The sequence below is a fragment of the Eucalyptus grandis genome, chromosome 8 (assembly GCF_016545825.1).
Source record: "Eucalyptus grandis isolate ANBG69807.140 chromosome 8, ASM1654582v1, whole genome shotgun sequence".
NCBI lineage: Eukaryota > Viridiplantae > Streptophyta > Magnoliopsida > Myrtales > Myrtaceae > Eucalyptus > Eucalyptus grandis.
Genome location: NC_052619.1, coordinates 47971887 through 47982837, shown reverse-complemented (window position 1 = coordinate 47982837; position 10951 = coordinate 47971887). Strand labels below are relative to the sequence as shown.

At 43.4% G+C, this 10951-nt stretch overlaps 1 pseudogene; it reads right to left on the bottom strand.

The window, feature by feature from the left end:
* Window positions 1-223: 223 nt before the first annotated feature.
* Window positions 224-5343, bottom strand: LOC104417364 (annotated as a pseudogene).
* Between the last annotated feature and the right edge of the window lie 5608 nt (window positions 5344-10951).

Genomic DNA, 10951 nt, shown 5'->3' with positions numbered 1-10951 from the left:
TAACTTGAGGGGACACTGGGGAAAAGAAGAAGGAAATTTCATTGAATTGACTTTTTGAAGAACCTAACCCAACATACATTCACAGCAGAAAGAAGCAAAAGAAAGATTGACAAAAGCAGTTGCAAAAAGAAAAGCAAAAGAAAAGGCTCTCTTCCAATCCAATGCAATGGCAATTATTCCTCAACTCTCGAGAGAATTTGGAGCTGTCTCGCCTCTTGAGATATGCCCTTTGTTCACCTCTAACTCACTCAACGGCAAGGGGAACCGACTCGGCCTGTCAAGACAAAGGAGCAGTGTGTGAATATTCGAACAAGGAGTCAAAATATGCGTGCAGATTGTCGCGCTCATGATCTGATGAGAAGCCGAGTCTCTTACCAATTTCTGATACTTGAGGACATAGAACATTTCCAGGTAGCGGTGGCTCTTGAGATGGTCGAGATTCGAGACGTGCTTCCAGAAGCCGTACACCGCCACCAAGTTGAGCAGCCTCTTGAAGTAGCCTCTCGGAGTAAATTTGCCATGTATATCTGCCAGAAGCAAAGCAACACATGTTACCCACTTGTTTCTTGAACAAGTTGAAATGTGCTCTTTTTCCCTATCAAAGATTGAACCTAACAAGAATCCCGGTCCTTACTTCTCCTCGATTCTCTGCATCGCCCCCTGTGAGATCTTGTCTCAGCGGCTTGGGTCCACCTTGCACTTCTTGAAGAAGTCCGCCAGGATCTCCGCTGCCTGATCCCCGTGATAAGGATCAATGTGGAATACAGACTTGCCGTGCACAGTGATCTCAGCAGGACTGCCTTTGCAAGTTGCAAAGGTCGGCAATCCACATGTCATGGCCTCCACCACTGTCAGTCCAAAAGCCTCGTAGAGAGCAGGCTGCACAAAGGCTCCCCTCATGTCGCAGATGTACCGGTAAAGCTCTCCGTTTCTCACCCGGTTCATCTGGGAGGAGATCCACCTGAACTAGCCATTCAAATTGTACGTCTCAATCAGCCCGTACATCTTTTTCATCTCGGCTTGCTCTTCCAAGTCCTTAGATTCCTTCCTCTGGTCACCACCGACCACAACCAAGTTGACCAGCTCTCAGGCGGGTGTTCTTTCCGTACCACTCGACCAGCCCAGTCAAGTTCTTGACACGGTCCAGTCTTGCCATGGTGAACAAGATTGGTTTGTTCCGGTCCTTCAATACGCATCTGTTTTGACATTAACCAACACATCCATGTCAGCTTTTGTTTGAACTTGAACATTATCATTCAAAACACAGGATGCTAATGTAGGTCCAAGTCCAGTATGGGAGGGGAAAAAAACTCCAAAAACTCACAGGTGTTCCTTGTTCTCCACATCACTGAATAGTTCTTCGATCTCAGCATGGAAAGATTTCAACCTCCGCTTCTCCTCCGTGTAGGAGAAATAAATGCTCGTATCAGCTCCTGGTGACAGGATGCTAATGTAGGTCCAAGTCCAGTATGGGAGGGGAAAAAAACTCCAAAAACTCACAGGTGTTCCTTGTTCTCCACATCACTGAACAGTTCGTCAATCTCAGCATGGAAAGATTTCAACCTCCGCTTCTCCTCCGTGTAGGAGAAATAAACGCTCATATCAGCTCCTTGTGACACGATGTTGAATTTGGGATCGAAAACATCAATGCCATGGACACCTCGGTACAGTCAAGGAAGTGTAAAAGTGGTGTGACTCATGTTGCGCAACCATATCCTTGCTGAAAACATATAATTATATGAGCAGTTTAGCACATTGCGGTAGATGGAGGAGCATTTTAGCATGAATCCACATCTGAAAGAAAGATCAGTTACCTTCCGGCAATCTCCTGGAAGGTGCTGGTGATTATAAAGTCGGTGTGGTTCATGGCTATGAGATCTGCTGTAAACCGGCAAGAGAAATGATATTTTTCCTCGAACTTTTTCCGTAGATGTCGATTCCGGGTATTTGGTCTTCTCAAGGGCATAAGCTATCGTGCCACTGCATAATAAATCAGAAGAAACTAATATTTAGCATTTAGTCTTTGATTAATCATAGTGCCACTATAGAGAGTAAAACTAGGAAGGGACAAACCTACGTAACGCCCAATTTATGGGCCAGCAAAGAAGCAACAATGTTACCATCATCATTGTTATTGCCAACGATCGATCGGGCTTGCCTTGTAGTTCTCCAGCAATTTCATTGGCAAAATCCTGATGAGAGAAGATAAGGTTAGTCTTCATATTACGAAAGATTGGAATGTGTGAATAAGTGCGAAAATAAATTTTTATAAAAATAGTGTAAAACTTTACTTTTAACCTGATTCTGTTTAACAGTAAAAGTAAATGAGACTCTAACAATTCAATAAATTTACAAACAAAGTAAATGAGTTTAGGGAAGAGAATAAGAATACGAGGCTTATAGTGGTTCGGCACTTTCCAAAGGATTTCTTCCAATCTACCGTTGGATAGATCTAGGTTTCCATAAGTAAAACCTTCTAAGTATGCTTCGCTATTCAACGGATCCAAATTACCCGAATTAATCTCAAGACAAATAATAGATTCCGAGATGCTATCTCCAGCCGTGAGATCTTTTTTAGTTGATAGAATCAAATCCTTAAAGAGATACTCAATTCTGAATAAGTCCGTTTAGAAACTGTCAATGAGGGTAGACTTTAAATCTTGAGTCCGGCGGTCCGGCGGTCTTTAGACTTTGACGAAAGAGTCTGCAAGTCTTCAGACTAGACTAATGGAAACTTTTGTCAGCTTCAAAACAAATAAGAAAGTTTTTTCCAACAAACAAGAAATCCTCGCAAAGTATAATCTTATGAGCTAATATACCTCGGTGTATGTTTCCAAGTAAGGCCACACTTCAAATCATGAAATCCACGTTCGCACCGTCCCTTTCTCCGTTCTAAAGGGAACTCGAAGAATGTGGGAGTATTCTGTTCCAAAAACCTTCGCAAGACGCTGGTTGCACGTGGTTCCTACTGCATCAGGAAGAAGACGAGTGACGAGTGACCTGCAGCCAAAAGGGGTAGGACACAAAACAAACATAACGAGTTAGTTGGATTGGCCAGCAAAAAACTATTCAAATATTAGTAAAAAAGCAAGAACCTACGATGAGGATCCGAGGAGTAATATCCAGCCCTTGTTGTTTGATACGGTGAAGCATCTCACTCTCCAATGCTTGGTCCAAGATGTACACAACCTACAAAATGTGAACAACGCATGATGATGGAATTGCATGTAGAAATACTGGCAAGAGATGCTAAATCAAGATACCTGGCCACTGGTATCGGGATATCCGAGGACATCGTCTTGGGCAAAGTAACCGAGAGGCAACATGATAACAACATTAAAGACCATGGGGATTCTTCCCAAGAAATTCTCGATCATTTCAAGCACACGCTCGGCGGTGTCGCCCCAGCCCCTCTCTAGCCCAATTTCCTGAAACTTGTGCTCGAACTGAGAGTAAGGTGTCTCGGGTTTGAGGGCAGAGAGGTACTCCTCTGCCTTCCTCAGGACATGTTCGAGCGAGAAGACATTTTGAATTCTTGTGTTGACCATTATGTTCTGCATCACAGATCAGCATAAATGAGTCTCAAGTAATTGTTTGTGAAAAAAAAAGGGATTCAGTCCATGCATCTAAAATATGAGCAGCTCTGAACTGTCCTTTCAACAGTCATGAAGTTATGTGAATGTCGCAATGTTTCCTTTGAGTTGTCATTTACACAATATTGTTAATACAATTGAGTGATACACACGGTGCATAAGAAGTAGATCCGAGAGAGTGAGATGAGTGTTATCTGCCGATGGGCTTACCTTTTCTGTGTAGCAATGAACTTGAAGGAACTCAAGCAGAGGGTGCAACCTCTCCTTGTCATGGAAGAGCTTTGCCGAAAGGTGGCGGTTGAGGAACTCCACTCCATTTCCAATGGACTTCGAAAGAGTTGGGTGGGGAAATTGGGCGGTGAATGGCTCAAAGTCCAATTCGAGCACAAAGTTTCCATTCAAACTACAGCAGGTAAAAGGCATTCATTTGCATATTATAGATCTCATGATGTAATGCTGTGATTGCCAACAATCCACAAATTCGAGTAACCTACAGTCCTTCCAACAAAAGCAAAGTAAGCTAGCATCCATGTGGTGCTAAAAGCCAAAAATGAAAAAAGAAAGACTTACTTTCCTTCGACAAGTTCTTCCTTGAAATGAAGGAACTCGGTCACTTGCAACTCCTCAACAACAAGGGCATGGATATTTACCCTAATGTACTCCCACACACCGGGCCTGGGACGCACAGCAAGGGCAATCCATGGAGGCAAGAATATTGCTTCCTAAAGAACAAAAGCATATCGATAGAACAATAAGAGAGATCAAACTGAAAAAGATATTTTTCATACACAATAATGCATACTAAAAGAGTTAATACCTGACGCGTCTCAGTACACAGCCCGTGTATTGCCCATGGAGATCAAATGGAAAATATATTTTTCATACACATTAATTAATCGGAATCTTTTGAATTGTCATTTTGAAACTACTGCGTATCAGAGTAGGAGATTTCCATACACGGTCATTTCAAATGACTGTTTCGTAAATGAGCTCTCCATCTATTTCACCAGAAACCACTTCAATTTATCCTCAACTCACGCTTTCTGGAGCAACTAAGACAATGTTCACATTTACCGGAAAATCGACACGAGGCAACTATAATAGCAAATCGAAAAAAAAAAAAAAAAAAAAGAACTACGGCCTCTCTTACCGTACGAAGAGTAACAACAAATGAAATTCCAGAACCGACCTTGCCGCCGACCATGTCAATAGCGAAATTGCAAACGGCGTCAAGTGTGCTCTCAATCTGCGCCTTCAGGATTGGGTCAGCACAAGCTCCGACTTCCTCAACCACTGGTGCCCGACCATACAGCCCTCGTCTGGCTTCGCCATTGCACCCTTCTCCAGCTCCTCCATCGCCTTGAACGCGGCTTGGAATTAGGGCTCCATCTCCTCCATGAACTCGTCCATGAAGTCGATCCAGCTCACGTCCAAGAAAAGCCCTAGCTCCCGGTGTTGGTACAACCGATTCACATACCTCCTCCACAGCAAGCAGGAATCCTTCTCCAGCCCACGCCTCTCCTTCTTCTTCGTGCCATCGACCCCGCCCAAGTCCGCTGAGATCTCCCTTGCGACCGAGCGGCCCAATTAGTGGCGGGGAGCCTGGTGCCGCTTGGGAACGAGACCAGGGTCGCCTCCCTCCTGCTAGAGGCCGATGGCTTTGCAACAGAGGCCAGCGAGACAGGGAAGACGAGCAAATGCTAGAGACGGAAGATGCCAAAGGCAGATGACCGGTGAGGCTTCTGGGCATGCGTAGGCGGAGCCGAAGCCAAAGACGGAGGCGAAAGAGATGGGATGCACAAAGAAGGATTCAAAAAAATATTAAGTGGTTTCAAACTACCACACTCACCTACCTGGCGTGCGTGTTCCATTCAAATTGCACCACGTGCCCATTACATGGAATTAAAACATTTGAATCCTAGCACTTGTTTCTCTCTCCCCGGCGGACCGAGTAAAGGACTGCCACAAGTAAAAATTAATGCATTGCCTTCTCTCTCTCCACTTTGTAGAGATGAGGTTCTCCTTCACGACCTCTCTCTTCTACAACAAAGGCCTCCATCTCCATCCTCTCTTCCTCTCCCTTCCTCCTTCTTCTTCGCCTTTCCGCCTCCTCATTGTCTTTCCGGCTCTAGCTCCAAAAACCACCGACCAGCCTCTCGAATGCTCCTTCGTCTTCTACTCTTAGTTCAATCCTAATTTTCGGCTCAATACGTCGCCAATGATTTTGAAGCGGAACTAGGCTGTGAGGAGGAGGCTAGATATTTCAATAGTAGCACTAAGTTTTGAGGTTCCGACGACGGCCGCAACGGATATTGAGGCGGAGGGCTAGAGAGACTATGGACAACATATGCGGGCGTGAAGATATGTGATGTGCTTAAACTTCTTGTTTGTCTACTTCATCATCAGTTGGGTTTATGGCTCCGTTTGGGAACAGCTTTCCCAAGGGCCTTTGAAGGGCTAAAGGCCTTTGAGCCAAATGTTGAGTGTTTGGGAACTTTTTTTCACTTGCCTTTGCCAAATGCAAAGCCTTCCCAAGGCTGAAAGCCCAAGGCAGGTTGGGGGCTGCCTTGGGCATTCTCGAAATGCTGGCCTTAAAGATAATGAATATTTTTCTTCCGAAATTGTCCTTGTTAATTTTTTGTTTTTCCGGCTTTACCCCGACTACTGTTCATCGTCTTCATCCTTCCCTTCTCTCTACTGAGAACACGGCCAGCATCTACGCGCAGTCGCTGGTGAAGGACAGGTGGTTCGGCGAAGGGCAAGTGGTCCGACTAGGGTCCCACGACCCTTCGATGAGGGTCACCGCGCGGAGGACGCCGGCAACCCAAATTGTGCGCAGATCTAGTCGCGCAAATCTGGGTCGAGGCGACCAAATCGTGAGCGCCGGCGACCTCTATGGCATGGTGGGTCGCACGACGGGCTCGGCGAGGGTCGCGGTGACCAGGATCTCGCGATCCGGGTCGCGGCCCTTCGCCGAACAGCCTAACCTTCACCGCGCTGCCTCCCCCTCGCCGGACCGCCTACCCTTCGCCAGCGGTAACCGGCGAAGCCTTGGTCGGCCAACTCTCCTTTTTTCCCTTTTTTTTAATAACAAAAGTATTTTGCAAATTTAATTTATCCAAACATTATTTTACTCAAAGATACTTCACAATGGACTTTCACAAGTACCATTTACCAAACACAATTTGCATTTTGAAAAATTCCTTTGACTCAAGTATCTTTATATTTTCTCAAAGACTTTCCCCAAAAGTCTTCCCAAACGCACCCTGTATTTGCAAGCAGTGATGCAAAACATTTCTATCATTCTTTCTTGTTTTTTAGTCGGAGCCCTTCCTTTAATTTTTATTTTTTTCTCGTTTTATGTTTGCTTTTCCTTTTCTCAATGTGAGGATTCTGCAGAAAAAATCTTCCTTCCCTGCTTAATGTTAAGAAGTATTATTAAGCAGGTGGAACCACGAAGCTTGATTTTGGGACACATACACAAAAATGTTGAAAAGAATTCAGAATTCGTTTTCACTTAGTCTTAATTTTGAGCGGTAGTGATACTGCTGCAACAAGAGCCACCAAAGTGATGCTTAAAGGGGATGATCACTAGTTCAAGCTAATACTTTGGCCTTCCACAAAGCTATTCCGGATTAAAATTTCCCCAATGATACATGATTAAAAAGAATAATGGAGTCATAATATTTTAAAAATCAAAAGTCTACAGATTAGGCTAATCACCAATAGAAGTGATGGTGAAGGCACTGTAAAAAACAGGAAGAGCGCACATTTAAGCAATGCATCATTGGAGATACCACAAATATTTTTCTTGAGAATATAGGCCAAATTTGTGGGCACGTGATTTCCTATCGTCAAGGATTTGGCCATATCAATACGAACAAAACAGGGAAGCATATAGTGATGAATCTTCTTCAAGTGATCAAGCGTGCATGGAAAGAGTTCAGTATTAGATATGGCAAAAGCAAACTAACAAGGCACCGGTTTACTCAACCAAGGAAAAGAGAAGAATTCATTCCAACTTTTGAAAGACAATCTCAGCAATTAAGCACAAAATAACAAAAAATAAAGAGGAGACGTGGCCAATATTCTATGTTCACTTTGCCTAGCCTTTTTCACCATTAGGCCTTGATGGTCACTGCTCTGTGCCACCACAACGTCAACACTCCTCCCAACCAAGCCAAGTCCGCTTCATTCCATTCGATGCCATCGACGCGGCCACCATTGCAACAACGAGTCTAAGCCACGCTAAACATAAGTTTCCACCAAAACTAGAGAAATCAGCCAGTCCGGCCAAGGAAAGGAATAAGCCGGAACATAGTAGAAGGCTAATGGCTTTGGCATACTTCTCTCTCTCCTCCGCCAAAGAAGAAAACAGGAGAGAGAGAGAGAGAGACAGAGAGAGACAGAGACAGAGAGAGACAGAGAGAGGCTCCTCCGCCACAATATCCTTTGTAGCCGTTGCCGAAACTCCAAAACTCAACGTTGAAATGGTTAGTATTAACACCTAAAGGGGGTGAATAGGTGTTTGAAAGAAATTTTCGCAAGACTTAGTAAATTGCTATTGGAAGATAATAAAATAAGGATGTAATTAGCTTTAAACAGTTATATAAAGCTACAAATTAAAATAAGGAGTTGTAGGGAAAGAGAATAGAAACACAATGTTTATAGTGGTTTGGCTTAGATCAAGTCTACGTCCACTCTCCTGGGTTGATAGCCCATTGGCTGGATTTCACTATGAAACAAAAGAGATTTTACAGTCTCACGTCCTTGACTTTACAGTGTAGAACCTCTACTACACTCCACCAAAGTCTCACAAGTGTTCGCTCTCTTTTGAGTATAAGTTAAGCTTAGCGATTGAAATAGCAAAGAATTGGGAAGTTTCAAACTTTGAAATTTTTCTTTCACGCACACTCTTGAACAACTTGAGAGTCTTCCTTATATACTCCTCTATGCCTCTATAACCATTGGCACTTTCCAAATGAGTTATCTAATCTACCCATTGGACAGAATCAATTAAGGAGATCTCGAGTCGTTTAAGGAATGTAATGATAGACCATCAATCATGCTCGCCCATACAATCAGGATCTTAGTTTCCATAAGTAGAACCTTCCAAGTATACTTCGCCTTCCAAGAGATCTGATTATCTAAATTGATTTCAATAAGAATAATTGATTATAAAGTGCAATATCCAGCCGTAAGATCTTCCACAAATTATACAAACCAAATCCTCGAAGATAAACTCGTATCTGAAATCTGTCAATGAGAGCAGACTTTAAGATTAAAGTCTAACGATCTTCAAACTTTAACAGTAGAGTTTGGATTTCTTTAGACTATAACACTTGCGTCTGTAAGCCTTCATATTAGACTTTCGGAAAGGTTTTGTTAGATCAAAATAATAAGGGAAAATGTCACAAATGGTCCCTATACTTTTATTTAATGTGCAATCTCGTCCATAAACTTTTAATTTGCTCAATTTGATCCCTGAACTATTGATAAATGTCCGATCTAGTCCCTGAGCTTTCAATTTGCTCAATTTGGTCCCTACACTATTGATAAATGTCCGATTTAGTCATTGGGTTACTTTTTTTTCCTTTTTTTTCTTTTTTATTTTTCTTTTTCTTTTTCTTTTTTCTTTTTTTTTCTTCTTCTCTCTTCCCTCCCTTGCCATGGCGGAGCCGGTGAAGGGAAGCCAGCATCCGGCGAGGGTTGCCCTCGCTCGACGCAATCGAGGGCGGCCCTCGCCGGCGTTAGCGAGGAGCCCTTGCAAATCTAGCGAGGGAGCACCTCGCCCAACGCTAGTGAGGGCCGCCCTCGCCGCATCTGGGCGAGGGCAACCTCGGCGGAAATGGAGCTGGAGCTGAGGGAAGAGAGAAGAAGAAAAATAATAATAAATGAAAAGAAAAAAAAAAGTAACCGAATGACTAAATCGGATATTTATCAATAGTTTAGGGACCAAATTAAGCAAATCAAAAGCTCAGGGGACTAGATCGAACATTTATCAATAGTTTAGGAACCAAATTGAGCAAATTGAAAATGGACGAGATTACACATTAAGTAAAAGTATAAGGACCATTTGTGACATTTTTCCAAACAATAAAGGAGTTTTCTCTAACAAATGCCACAACTAAAATATCCAACCTCCTCCTTGCAACCTAGTTCCACTTCAAAATCGTTGGCGACATATCCGAGCTGGAAATGTGGATTGGACTACGAGTAGAAGATGAAGGAGAGTTCGAGAGGCCGATTGATTGTTTAGGGAGTCGAAGACGGAAAGACGACGAGGAGGCGGAAAGGTGAAGAAGGAGGAAGGGAGAGGAAGAGAGGATGGAGATGGAGGCCTTTATTGCAAAAGAGAGAGGTCGTGAAGGAGGACCTACAAAGAGGAGAGAGAGAAGGTAATGCATTAATTTTACTTGTGCCAGTCTTTTACTCAGTCTGTAGGAGAGAGAAACAAGCACTAGGATTCAAAGTTTTTAATTCCACGTAATGAGCACGTGACGCAATTTGAATGGAACACGCACGTTGGGTAGGCGAGTGACGTGGTGATTACAAACCATTGAATATTTTCTCGAAACAGAGGAAGTCTCAGTTGTTCTTTGTTCTTTTATGAGGAGAGAGAATTCAGAAAATTCAATTGAGGAGAGAGAAATATTTTGAGCGGGAGTATTGCGCATTTATTGACCCCCGACCCGTCTTTTCTTCTACAGCGAAGCCGAGCCGAGCTAGCCAACAAGCAGCCTTTCCATTTTCCAGCGGGTCTTGCTAATGGAACACATGTCAATATCTCATTGGTAGATGCGCACCACATGACCAGATGACATGACGCGCTCATGCCACCAAATATTTTCTCATTTTCCATGGACCGACCGATCTATACTGTACTAAGGCTTGACTAAGGAGCAGGAAGCAGGTGCTGGCCCATCACTGACGACCTCCGCACATGGGCAATTGAATTTACAGCGATCATCTTTTGCTTTGAAGCAGATAATCGGGTGCCAACTGCCTTGTACGAAGGGTGAAGATGCACAGTACATCACCTTCCTGGCCCACCAAGTCGCCGAGGTCTTGGTCTCGATCTACAAAAGGGTAGGTGAAATGCAAATGAAATGACATCCTATGAAATGAACTTCTACTTTGATTTTACCAACAAAAAAAAATAAAACAGAAAACGAAAAACAGAGCATCATTAGGTTGCGGAAGTCGCTTTCATGATGCCTGTCAATCCGAACGACTTTTAGATTACTTAACGCATATTTGATTAGATAGTAATTTTTGTATGCGTGATTAACTAGTTATTTGTTGACTGACAGCTATAAGCGCATGCTTGGCAGTCAGACCACCTCCCCCTCGAAATT